The sequence below is a fragment of the Macaca fascicularis genome, chromosome 15 (genome assembly GCF_037993035.2).
Source record: "Macaca fascicularis isolate 582-1 chromosome 15, T2T-MFA8v1.1".
In the NCBI taxonomy this organism is placed as follows: domain Eukaryota; kingdom Metazoa; phylum Chordata; class Mammalia; order Primates; family Cercopithecidae; genus Macaca; species Macaca fascicularis.
The window spans coordinates 98538976-98552909 of record NC_088389.1 but is presented as its reverse complement, the minus strand read 5'-3'; the positions used below and the strand labels follow the sequence as shown (position 1 = coordinate 98552909).

The following is a 13934-nucleotide window of genomic DNA, read 5'->3' as shown; positions in this document are numbered from 1 at the left end:
CTCCAGCTTAGGTGACAGAGTAAGATTCTGTCTCAAAAAAAAAAAAAAAAAGAAAATATTTTTTCTCTTTTTAAGTGTATGTGTATATACATACATACATACACACACATATATATATATAGAGAGAGAGAGAGAGAGAGAGAGAGGTTTTTTTTTTGAGACGGAGTCTTGCTCTGTCGCCCAGGCTGGAGTGCAGTGGCGCGATCCCGGGCTTGCGCCATTTTCCCGCCTCAGCCTCCTGAGTAGCTGGGACTACAGGGGCCCGCCACCACGCCCGGCTAGTTTTTTTCTATTTTTAGTAGAGACGGGGTTTCACTGTGTTAGCCAGGATAGTCTCGATCTCCTGACCTTGTGATCCACCCACCTTAGCCTCCCAAAGTGCTGAGATTACAGGCGTGAGCCACTGTGCCTGGCCTATATTTTTTAAGTTGAAACTTGTATTTGCCTTGTCTTTATGCCCACAGTTAAACTTGAAGTCATTTTATATCAAAAGCATCTTCTCAGATTATTCTGATTTTTGAGAAGGCTAACATTTGCTAGGCTTTATGTTTCAAAAAACAAAAACAGGAATAGCTCCTGGGCTTCTCCCATCGTGCTTGGCATATGAGGGGTCTAGGGTACTTGTCTTAAATGTTCTGATGTATTTCAGTTAAAGCAGTGAACAATATTCTAGAAGATAAGGCAGCAGCTGATACTTGGTAATGTCCTTAAAACTGCATAGTAATAACCTTCAGTGAGATTTATATAATTTGGAGGTAAGCTCCACTTATATCTGGAAAGTTAAAGCACAGAGAAAGTTAGTGCGGTATTTGCCTGAGGTAAGTCACACAGTTGGTGATAAAAGCCACCATTCTTAGTACTTTATATGAGACTTCTGTTTTATATGATAGATTACAGAGGCCAGGCACAGTGGCTCTTGCCTGTAATTCCAGCACTTTGGGAGACTGAGGTGGGAGAATCACTTGAGCCCAGAAGTTTGAGACCAGCTGGGCAACATAGCAAGACCCTGTCTCTACAGAAAAAAAAAAAAAAAAGCCAGGAACAGGGATGAACACCTGTGTGCCAGCTACTCAGGAGACTGAGGTGGGAGGATTGCTTGAGCCTGGGAGGTTGAGTCTGCAGTTAGCCATGATCATGTAAACTGCACTCCAGCCTGGGCAACAGAGCAGGACTCTGTCTCAAAAAAAATTAATTACAGAGATAGTGTTCTAGTTAATAGCAAGGAAGGAATGGCTTAAACAATAAGCTTAGCTGGGCACAGTGGCTCGTGCCTGTAATCCCAGCACTTTGGGAGGCCAAGATGGGCCGATCACTTGAGGTCAGGAGTTCAAGACCAGCCTGGCCAACATGGTGAAACCCTGTCTCTATTAAAAATACAAAAATTAGTCAGATGTGGTGGTGCATGCCTGTAATCCCAGCCACTTGAGAGGCTGAGGCAGGAAGATCGCTTGAACCCAGTAGATGGAGGTTGCAGTGAGCTGAGATTGTGCCACTGGACTGCAGCCTAGGCGAGAGTGCGACTGCATCTCAGAACAAAAAACAGTAAGTTTAATGAATGATTCCCAAAGTATGGTCTATGGACCAGCGTCATTCACATCATCTGGAAACTTACTAGAAATTTTAAATTCTTGGAACCTACCAGACCTACTACTCGCTCTGAAGGTGTGAGTCTAGGAATCTGTGTTTTCAAAAAGCCCTCCAGATCCTTCTGATGCATGATAAAGTTTTAGTACCACTAGCCTCATACCATCCTTTTATAATTTTATGAGTTTAAATGCTTGGGGCTGCTGAGATAACTTAACCTTGGGTCCTGAGTATATACAAGGTAAGAAGCAGCTGGTAGCCTCCTTGAAGGCCCAGCATAGACAACCCTTATTGGGCCTCCCTTGTAATGTACAGATAGGTAAGAAAGCAGAAGAGGAACCAATATTTGAGCTGCCTGTGCTCTGCCAGGCACTGTGTCTGTCTTTCCCACAGGTCCCCTGCATTTAGCCCTCATGCCAATCATGTGCTTGTCATAGTGTGCTCCTTATATCTTTTGGGTGCATCATCATTTTCTAGTTGTAATCTCATTCTTGAGAGCAGGCTCAGACATTTGCTTCAATTCTTCCACTGGCAATCAAGGAGACTTGACATTGTTTCGTTTAGGGGGACTGTACATTTCCTCATGGGGCATGCAGTTTGTGTTGGAGATACAGAAAGCTTCATTCTGAAGTTGGTGCTTCTTCCTGGAACAGTAATTTTATTTCAGGTTTGTGGGAGAGGAGGAGGAGGGACCTTGTCTTTTTTGCAAACCGTGACATTCCCTGTACATACCATGTACCTGGTGCATGATAAATAACTGTTAGACTCCCATACTATTAACAGAAAGCTTGTATTATGTCCGGAATTGGTTCCTTCTGGTGGGTTCTTGGTCTCGCTGACTTCAAGAATGAAGTCGCGGACCCTCGTGGTGAGTTACAGTTCTTAAAGATGGTGTGTCCGGAGTTTGTGCCTTCAGATGTTCAGATGTGTCCAGTTTCTTCCTTCCAGTGGGTTCATGGTCTCGCTGACTTCAGGAGTGAAACCACAGACCTTTGCAGTGAGTGTTACAGCTCGTGAAGGTAGTGCAGACCCAAAGAGTGAGCAACAGCACAATTTATTGTAAAGAGCTAAAGAACAACAAAGCTTCCACAGCGTGGAAGGGGACCGAGCGAGTTGCCGCTGCTGGCTTGGTTGGCCAAATTTTATTTCCTTATTTGACCCCGCCCACATCCTGCTGATTGGTCCGTTTTTACAAAGTGCTGATTGGTGCGTTTACAAATCTGTAGCTAGACACAGAGTGCTGATTGGTGCATTTACAATCCTTTAGCTAGACACAGAGCGCTGATTGGTGTGTTTTTAGAGTACTGATTGGTGTGCTTACAAACCTTTAGCTAGACACAGAGCGCTGATTGGTGCATTTAGAAACCTTTAGCTAGACACAGAGCACTGATTGGTGCGTTTTTAGAGTGCTGATTGGTGTACTTACAAACCTTTCGCTAGACACAGAGCGCTAATTGGTGTGTTTACGGTCCTTTAGCTAGACAGAAAAGTTCTCCAAGTCCCGACTGGACCCAGAAGCCCAGCCGGCTTCACCTCTCAGTATCATCTCCCAGATAGTTTATGCCCACCCTTCAAACTTCTTTGTTTAAGGCATTGATTCTCAAAATGTCCCTTGACCAGAAACAGCATCACTTGGAAACTTGGTAGAAGTGCACATTCTCAGGTTCCACCCCAAACCTCTTGGATCAGAAATTCTGAGGGTAGAGCCCAGGAATTTATGGTTCAACAAGCCCTGCAGGTGATTTTGATTTATGCTAACATTTGAGAACCACTGGCTTTACACATGAGAAGTAGGATTTTGAAATTGTACTTTTTATTATAATTTTCTGGGAAAGTAAAGCTCTTTCACCTGTAAACTCTGGGGATAGGAGCACCCTGAAGCTCACGATGGCATCCTGCAAAGCCCGAAAGAGTGCTAGTTGCTTATCATTACCTGTGCACACATCATTCCCTCACTCAGCCCAGCTAGGAGGCCTCCTTCTACCTTGTAACCAGGTCACCCTTAGATGTGGTCACTTCCTCCACAAGAACTGAGAGAGAGGAGAAAAACACCAGAGGTTATGGAACTGGCCATACTGGCTTATGGTTTAAAGGGCAGAACTGAGCCAAATGAGGATCCCTCAGAAAACTGCTTTCTCGTTGTATCACCCCAGAAATAAATCAGTAAAAGCATTCACTTTTTGTTTTCTTTGCTTCAAACAAAGTAGGAAACATTCTTTCTTGCTTTATATATCTAGATATCAAGTAAGGAAGTATGATTTGGATTCTTGAGTCTATTTTTATCTTTCAAGTCTGTGTGTGTGTGTGTGTGTGTGTGTGTTTGCCTTTGCCAAGCCATGGAGGGTAAAAATGATATATATTAGCAACATTGTTTACATGGACCACAGACAATTAAATGTTTCATTTCTTATTAATCCTGAAAGAAAAAGCCTTTTTCTGTGTATGTGGGGTGGTGCAGCCCTCTATACAAAAATCTTAAAAACTGTATCTATTCTAATTGTTTTCCCCTGGGACATCATCATAGTTTAGGAGTATATCTCAATGTTGATTTTTGAAAATACATGTGTAAACAGCTAGATTTATGCATTGTTATAGCATCAGTGCAAGTTTTAGAAAAAAATCAAGCGTGACAATTGAAAATAAAATGCCCATTACTAAGTTGGACTCTTCTTTACCCTCGAGAAATTGTACTTGGATGTTTATGGGAGAAATTATTCCAGATCCTACCAGTTCTGTCAGAAAACTGATATTACTCTAGATAATCATTTTCACCCACCTCTGTGTAATAGTTAACTTTTATTTGAAATGTAGGCTCAAGCCATGCTAAAAATTCCATCTCGAAGGTGACGAGCTTATCCATGAGCAGGGGATGGAGGGCAGAGCACCCTCATAACTCTAGGAATTTCACTGTTATATCTTGACTTAATAAAATGTCTGCAACTGAAAATAGGAAAACTTGACTATATGCATGTTTGAACACACAGACAAAAAATGCCAGCTGAAGCAGAGTATTCCGCCTGCAAGCCTAGAAAAATCAGGTTCAGTGAGGCACAGTGTGGCAGGGAAGGCACACTGAAGCTGCAGGGATGGGAGGTCTAGTAACTGGGGAGGTATTCAGTTGAGGACTGGTGCCCTCCATGTAGACTTCCCCGACCCACCCACCCTGGGTCTGCTTCCCTCTGCCCCCAGTGTGGGCTCCCCTAGCACAGCTGGGTATTAGCTTGGTAATGGGAAAAGGATGGTATTCAACTGGGAATCTTTGGCTTCCAGGAACAAAACAAACTTGGGGAAGATGTTATCAGGATACCGAAGTCCTCCCCAAAATCCAGATCCTCAGAGAAAACCTAGAATCAAAAATAGAAAAGCCCAAGGAAGTTGAAGAACTCTGTCTCCGTGTGTTGTCCCTGCTTCTCTCAGCTCCATCCTCACCTTTCTGCATTCCAGCTCTGTTGTGTCGTCCACAGCATGCAACACACAGATCCAGCTCCATCTGGAGCCTGCCTGGCAGCTCCTCAGCCCCAATTTTAAAGCCCTAGGGAAGGAGCATCTTGCTCAGCGTAGGTCTCACGTCTTTATGTGGTCCAGTGAGCCATGGTGGGGGAGGTAATTGAGTGCAGGGAGGCACTATGGGAGGTCTACCTCTGACCCTGTGACCCAGTTAGAAGACCCCAAAGGGGAGTAGCTTGCATAGATGGAACAAAAGCATTCTCCCTATGTTATTCCATTGACATGTTGCTGTGGGTTTATTCATTAACCCCACACTTGGAAAGTAATCATCTTTGGCTCTAAGAAAATCTGGAGGTTGGACCTGAAAAACCTCAGGCCAGACAGTGAATCAGTCCTGGATTGTGCTGAATTTTCCAAAGTGACTCCACCCCATGAGGCTTCATGGCTGTCAGCATCTGCTATCTCCAGTGATGCCTATCTTAAACAGACCCTTTACATGGCATTGGTGGCAAGTAAGACTGGAAGTTCTTGGTGAAATGCTTGCATGATACAAGAGCCTTCTCGTGAATCTGCTTTAAAAGGGTCCTTTATTCTGAATACCATTTTGATCTCTGATCCACTGATGGGAGTCAATGATGTTGAACTGAGAAAAATATATAGGTTATTAGCTATGAACCCTTCCTTCAGTAGTGTACTTGTTTACTAAGGGGTTAATTTGAATTGGGAATGAATCTTAGTCCACAAACTAGAGGTGCAGAGAATATTGCAGTTTGCTAAATAGACTTAATCTTGACTTTAACCTTCTACTGCTTTTGGGTAGCAGAAAGATTCATCTCGATTATTCTTGGATTTGTTTCCCATATCACTCTCCCAGAGTTGTGCCAAGGTTCCAGGCTTTACTAATGTCATGATGTCAGGAAGACCTCCTAAGTTATCCGTTTACACCAGGCCCTACTGCTTCTGGGCTGCATTTGAGGCTAGGGAGGATGCTTTGTCCACATCCAGCCATCCCCCTGGGGTTGCTGCACACCTGAGGGTGCAGCCAGAGTGCAGGTATGGCTATCTGCCACTCAGAGTTTCACACTCATTCACTTCGAAGATCTCCCCTAAGTGTGGCAGACATTTCTATCTTCTCACCCGCTTTTCTCCTTAAGGAACCCTACCACAACCTCCCTGAAGCAGGTAAGCCAGAGCCCTCGACTCTTGTGAGTGACGAAATTTCAGAGAGAAAAACATTGAGAACTCCCCCTGCCCCAGAGTCGGTAACTGCTCAAATGCTGGCTGCCGCCAGGTGGTGCAAGAGACACTGCTTCCTCTGTGGTCACCTAGCAACAGTCGCCTATTGGCCAGTTCCCCACGTAGAGGTGGCAGCTGCCCTTCCTCGTGGCTACTTGCTGGGGGTTTTTGGGAGCAGGGGAGTATGGGGGGGTGTGGCTGTACCTGCCCCAAATTAGCAGGAGGATTTGAGATATTTCTTGTTGTTGTTATTGTCTGTTTCCAAAACCCATTTGGAAACCTGTTATTCCATAAGAGTAGCCTTCAAATTCCTAAGCATTTTCTGTAAGTCTTCAGTGAACTAATAAAAGTATTTCCTTTTCCCTTTTCTGGCAACGGGTAGTCTAGCTCTGTTAATATTCCTGCAAAAATCTCATCTACCCGGCTCACTCACACTGTGCACTTTTGCCCTCGGAATCCTCAGTGGCCAGGCTAATTGAGTACAACCAGTTCAATGATCAGCTACGTTACTTTTGCCATTATTTCAGATGCTGCCTTGCCCATAGCACAACCAATGCATTTAAAAAATAAAAACACTTGGGGGTGGGGGAACTATGATTAAATAAAGGAGATCTCTGTAGAATATGGCAAAGCTTGCACACAATTGTGATAAAAATATGCTGTCTTGAGCAACCAGCATATTACAGAGGCTCTGTGAATGCCTCTTAATCTAGAATTTCAGTACAGGCTGTACATAAAATATTTATACAGCACGGTGTGCTTCGCCCCTGACAAAAGCATGGGTTCAGATGTATGCTGTTACTATAGACGTCACTAACGTATAAGCCACTGAAGTCCCTTTAATGTATTTATAATGTTAGCAAAGTAACTGCCATCAGGTTAAACTTGTAGTGACTGATAATGTAGCCTTGGCTCCTTGCCAAAAATATTTTTCTTGCTATCAGAATGACACTTAATAGTAAAGATGTCATAGAGGAAGGGGAAGAAGAGAATTTAGAGAAACTTAAAAGAATGGTTGCTGCAGAACCTAGTAACTGGGTTTGTGGCTGGCAGACAAATGGGAGTAGTCCCTGGAATTACTTCTAAGGAGGAAATTTTACTGCAAACACAGCTGGGATTAATTCTGTTACCAAGTCTTTTTTAGGATCAATAAAGAGCTTATTTGTAAAAATTAAAATGTAACTATCACTTTACTATCTATGGATATCTGTTACATTTTCTCTGTAAAAGAGGAATGGAAATGCCTGCCTAGTAGGTTCATCATAAGGACAGAGAATACGGGACCTTATTAAGTCCTAAGTAGCAGCAATTTTGTTTTTGTTTATAGGATGATTAATTCCATTCATGACTTAATACTTGCATGTTCTTGAATCTTCAAAATAGATTAGTGGTCATGTTTCCATTTTAGAAATAAAATACACTGGGGAAACGAATTGTAATACACACATGACAAAGCTTATATATTAGTATCCTTCTATGTGAAGGATCCCTCAGTATCCTTATATAAAGATCCTTTCTGGCTCTAATATGCTTGAGTTGATTTTGTTCCTTGTAGGCAAAAGTTTTAATAAATACACTATTTTCTCTCCATTATCCAGGATATATAGATTAATATTAATATATAAATGTAAAAATCCATTATATATTAATATATCAATCTATACATCCTTAATTAATATTCTGGATATATGAAATTAATATCCTGGATATACGAAAAGGTATTCCAGATCAATATGAACACACTAGTAGAAAAATAGAGAACATGAACAAGAGTGTAAAAAGGTACAAAGTGTTCAACCCCAAAGATATGCTAATCAAAATTTTAAAATTAAATCTATAGAATACAGTTTAAAAAATAACATGACCCAGTGTTAGAGGGGGTGTGGAAGAGTGGGTATTGTTATGTGCCGCTGGGTCAAACATTGTGTAGGGCAAATTGTCAATATCAGATCCTCACATTTTCTATACATTTGACCTTGACCTTATCCCAGGCAAATACTTGATGGTATAGTGAAGGATATCTTTCTCAGCATTAAATATATAATCAAAAATTGGAGGTGACTTAAGTACTTCAAGGGAATTTATTAAAATGGATTATTGAGCAGTCATTAAAAATGAAAGCATACAAGACTATTCAGTGATACAGAATTTCCATCAGAATAAGTGGGAAAAACAAGTTACCAGTAATACCATATGATTCACTTTCAGTGAAACTTACATGCACTTACACATTGTGTATTATATGTCATGCATACATATCAAAGTGGAAGGAGGTTCAACAAAGTGCTAATTATCCTCATGATTTTTATTTTTTTCTTTGATTTTTCTAAACTTAACAGTAAAGAACAAAACACTATTTTGAAGGCAGAAAAACTATTTTTTAATAATTCAGCATAAATTACATAGGTTACCCAAAGATAGTAATATGGTAGTTGATCCGAACCTGGACTTCTGTTCTGTTGATTTGACACATTTTGGTGTCTTTCCTTTTATGTTAAGTAACTATCATTTACCTACAGCAGAAGAAGAATGTAACTTAGCTTTTGAGACCTGATAACATATAGCTGTTGAATAGTTCTGTAAGATTTGTTAGGGAACCAAAACCAGGCATGTGAAGGTGGTGTTGGAAGAAAAAAGGCGGGAAGGGTTTGCAGTCAACTGTCAGTTATCTCTGCACATGGACAGGTGAGAAGCAAGGGAAGAAGAGTGAGCTTGGGTATTTTGTTGAGCTGTTAAGTTCAGGATTAGAAAATGACCACTACAAACCTTTTGGCTTGAGAGCCAAAGTTCTTGGCAGGGAAGAAGAGTGAGCTTGGGTATTTCATTGAGCTGTTAAGTTCAAGGTTAGAAAATGACCAGCACAAACCTTTTGGCTTAAGAGCCAAAGTTCTTGGCAGGCAGTCTCTGCTTGTTTCCGTTTGCCTTCCTCCTAGTTTCTCCTCAATGCCCTGAGTCAGCATCCTGTATCTGCCATTTTGAAAATTGCCTTAAGGGGTCATGCCTTCCTAATTGTTAAACCCAGTGACATTTTGTCCTCATCTGCAGCATTTGATGTGTTACTCAACTCTCTTTGGGCTTGTGTGCCTCTCCACCCTTGTAGTTGCTCTCCTGCCTCTGTAACCACTCAGTGTCTTCTTCCATGTCCCTTGACCCTTCACTGTGTCTTCTACTGATTCCCCTTAGAACCTTCATTTATCCCTGGAGCTTCAACCATCATCTTCAGGTGAAACTCTAGTGACCAGTCATCTTTCCCCACCATGCATCATCCTTGCTGCCATTGAGAGTTTAGTCTTACAATGGTACTTGAAATTAGAACACGTTCACTTTGTCACAAAATCTGACAGACATTAGACATACTTAGAACTCTTATCTGGCTTCATGAGACAGCTGTCAGATTGTCTGTCAATGGTCTACCCATTGATAATGGAACCAGCTCCTTGTGTGAGCCTCAAATAAAAATGATGGAATTAATAAAAGACTCTTACCTTAAGGCACAAAGGCCTGTGAATTTCAAACAGCATTGACAGAACCGATCCAAAAAATATGTAGATTGTAAAAACTCTAATACAATCCACACTGAAGTAAAAAGCTTAACTTGGAATAATCGGAATAGTCTTTGTCAGCTGGACAGCTCATCTCGGTAAACATGAAAGAGTAGACAGTAATGTTAAGGCAGTGTGTGAGGTTTAAAGTATTTGCAAGGTCGGCATCGGGCGGCTTTGGATTCAAACTGGACTTTGACAGAGGGGATAAGAAAAGTCTATGGGGAACTGATGGGCACAAAGGCAGGGTGTAAGTGTGTGTTCTTGGGAAAATGATCAGACTAATCTGATTGAATAGAAGGCATTTATTGGAAGTTAGAGGAAGATAAAGTAGTGATAGATAATGGAAGAACTGAAGGTCAACAGAGGAGTTTATATGTGATGGAAGAGAAAATCATTATCACTATGGATGTAGATGTAAGAAGATGTTAAGTTTGGAAGTTATAAGACCAGAGAACTTCAAAGCTTGTGGGATTCTGTACGGTGGGATGGGAATAACCAATATTGTTCAGTACCTGCTGTGTGATCTGCAAGGCATAAGATCCCATTATTATTTTACAGCAGCCTTTGGAGTAGATGTACTAGTTCCCGTTTTATTTTATGCATTGTAAGACTGAATTGTGAGCAGACATACTTGTCTAAGTTTTGCAGAGTGGCTGGATCAGGATTCATGTCCAGTGACATCTGACTTCAAAGCACAGTGAGGATGGAGAACGTTGAGACCAGTTCTTCATTTTACAGTCAAAGGGGATGGGCCCAATCCTGTTCAAGGTTACAGAAATAGGATGAAAGCAATTTTTCTGTAAGAGAGTGGATAGGCTGTGATCTGCAGAGGGGCCAAGTTAGAGGCTCTTGTTATAAACAGATGGGGTATGCCAAGGAAGTTTGGTTTAGCAGTGTGATAGGAGTGAAAAAGAAGGGGTAGAGAGCAGCTGGACATTCGGGGAAAAGTGGTGGTGGACTGTTAGTGAAAGGTAACGATAAGAGGGATGACTTGAAAACAGTTCCAAGGTTTTAGTCCCAGGGAACTGCCGTTAACAGTTTTAGTAGAAAGGCCATGTGTTTGTTATGGAGTGGTCTGAGTAAGTATGACGGAGTTTAAAAAATATATAAAAATAGAGAGGTATGCGTGTGCCTTCTTATGTATGTACTACCAAACACACGGAGGAGGAGAACAGGACAGAAGGTGGAAAGCTGTGAGGGATCCAGCACTTTTCTTTGCAGTGGTGGTGAGTCACAAGAGCAAATAGCTAGCCTTTACCTAAAGCAAAAGGGGCTCTTTGCATGGTATCTTAGGCTCCCTTTTATTCTGGCCTGCCCCTGCACCCCCAGCAGGAAAGTGGCTTAACTGTACTTTGATTTCCAAAATGCATAGCTGTCTCTAATAATTGATTCCTCTCTCCTGTGGATCTCAAGCCTAAAAATGAGGATTGTTCTATTACATTTCCCTCAAAGAGATTTTTTTTTCCTTTCAGAATGATGGTCACTATACTGGATGGACTTCTGAACTAGTGAATTACTTTCATCTTTTGATCACACTAGGAAATTGTCCATGGAGTTGAAATATTTATTGCAGTAATTTCTGACCTTACATAATTAAGGTAACATATCTTTTTTTCTTTATAACTATCATGAAGTTGTCATGTTTGTCTCCTTTAACTTTGCTTTTTAGAGATACAAATCCATTCTCTAGTCTTTTATGCTCCAGTGATCTGTTCAGACTGCTCTTGATCTACGAATGTATGATTGTGGAAAAGACTTTTATAGGATGAAATATGAGCAAGCTGTTTTACTCTGAAGAATAAAAGTGAATTGTATTACTCTTCAGGTTAAATCAATTAAATACCCCATTTTCATAAACACAATATGCATAGACTGGATAATACTAGGGAAACTTAATAGATCAAAAGGAGTATTAAGACTACTTGAAAAAATGGAGATACTCAAATATTAATATGTTGCTGGTTTTATTCAATAAATAAAATCTAGAAAATAGAGTTTAAATCAAAATCTGTTACACTGTTTCTAGAGATAATCAGTGTTAAAATTGTACTATATTATCTTCCAAGTTTTTAGAATATGTGTTTGTGTTGTGTTAGCTTTCTCTATGTTTGCAACCTGAGTAACATTTATTGCATGTTTGTGCTGTGACAAGCTAAATACCAAGCATTTTATATATATTAATTTATTCTCATAACCCTTGGGGTTAGTACTTTTATTATCCCCATTTATACACAGGACAATTGAGGCTCAGAGAAATTAGCCAGGCACAGTGGCTCACTCCTGTAATGCCAGCACTTTGGGAGGTCAAGGTAGGCAGATCACTTGAGGTCAGGAGTTCGAGACCAGCCTGGCCAACACGGCGAAACCCTGTCTCTAATAAAAATACAAAAATTAGCTGGGCATGGTGGCACACGCCTGTAATCCCAGCTACTAGAGAGGCTGAGGCAGGAGAATCACTTGAACCTGGGAGACAGAGGTTGCATTGTGCTGAGATCACACCACTGCACTCTCGCCAGGGTGACAGAACTAGACTTGGTAAAAAAAAAAAAAAAAAAAAAAAAAAGAGAGGAAGGAAGGGAAGGAAGGAAGGAAGGAAATGACTTGCCCATGTTCACATAGCTGGTAAACCCACCAGTTCAGAACTTAACCAATCAGATACCAAAGCCCATATCAATGGGCTTTTTTACATACTTCTTTTCCTTAATAAAATGCTTATTCCTTTTTTCTGCAGCATCATTTTAAATGACAGCATAGTGTTCAGATATATGGAAATGTAATGGTTTCTCTATCCCATCTCCTTTTATTAGACATTTATATTGTTTCTTATTTACTTTTAGAAATAACATTGCAGTGAACATCTGTCATGCACATCTGTGATTATTTCCCTAGGATAAATTGCTACAAGTGGCATTGCTGAACACTGATAGAATGTAGCACTCAGGTCTTGATGTATTCTGTTAATTTACTCTGTTGATGTACTCTGTTTTCTCGAAAGGTCACAGCAGTTTATACTCTCAGTAGCAGTATATTGAAGTACCTGGTAACTTTCAGCTCTCAGCAGCATTGGTAGTTAGCTATTTGAAAAAAGAAAGGTATGTGTTTTTAAAAAACATTCTAGGTATTCCTGTTAACCCATATTATCTCTTGCCTCTAATGCTGTAGTAGTCATGATCTCCTGACTGGTTTATTTCTATCTGGCACCCACTTTGCCACTAACAGAATTGGATAGGGTATAGACTCTAGAGTTAGATGCCTGGGTTCAAATCATGACTGTGCTCTGCCTCAATTTCCCCATAAGTAAAATGAAAATAGTAATAAAACTCTCTGGTAAAGTACTTTAGAACAGCGCCTGACTTTTGGTATGTATTCAATAATTGTTGGCTTACTGCTATTGTTTTCCAGAAGTCCCTGCCCATATGATTAAAAAAACGCACGGTTGTACTTGTTTTTGAATGAATTAAGCTAAAAAGCTGACATTGAAGCATTGTTAGCGTTAACACTGTGACCAACCTGAAGATCACAAATTACCTTGCCTGACTCAGTTGATGCTGAGAGGTCAGGGATAGAGTAATAACAGGAATAACTAGAATGTTAAAGTGCTTTATATTAAGCTGCCAGTGCACTTCCACACACATTATCTCATTTGATCCTCACAACACAGCTGTGAAGGAGATGGAGCAGGTGTTATTAATCTCATCTTACAGAGGAGGAAATTGACTTGGAGGATTAAGTGGCTTGCTCACTGAAGGTTGTGGGAAATGGTCAGTGGCAGAGCTGAATGTGTACTCTGGGCCTTCTGACTGTAAATACTTACTCTTGATGCTTCTTAACATCATGATAAGCTAAGGAGGTGCAGGTGTAGATGCCCAGGTCTAGAGATTTGCTGGAAAAGAAGGAGCAAAAGAGGATGCCACTGGGAGGAGGCAGCAGAGTTGGGGTAAGGAAACTTAGATATACTAAAAGAGAGGGAGGTACCCAGTGGGGAGAGAGGTGGGGGCGGGGAAGGAGTCATAAAGAAAGGGGAAAACTTAGGGGGCCAGGACTTCTGTGACTACAGGACTGGCTGAATAGATCAGGGTGGAGGGCTTCATCTTTGAGACAGAAGGGATGCCACCCCTGAGC

General features: G+C 41.1%; 1 protein-coding gene across 20 annotated transcripts in view; it reads left to right on the top strand.

Moving 5' to 3' along the window:
- Positions 1-13934, top strand: part of KANK1 (KN motif and ankyrin repeat domains 1) — a 240862-nt gene that overhangs the window by 68790 nt on the left and 158138 nt on the right. For 14 of the 20 annotated variants that reach the window (XR_012424764.1, XM_065530642.1, XM_005581850.4 and 11 more), the window contains one exon: positions 11285-11410. The exons of the other annotated variants lie outside the window; for them this stretch is intronic. The gene's annotated coding sequence lies outside the window, so the exon portion shown is untranslated. The remainder of the gene's footprint in view (positions 1-11284; positions 11411-13934) is intronic. 20 annotated transcript variants of the gene reach the window in all.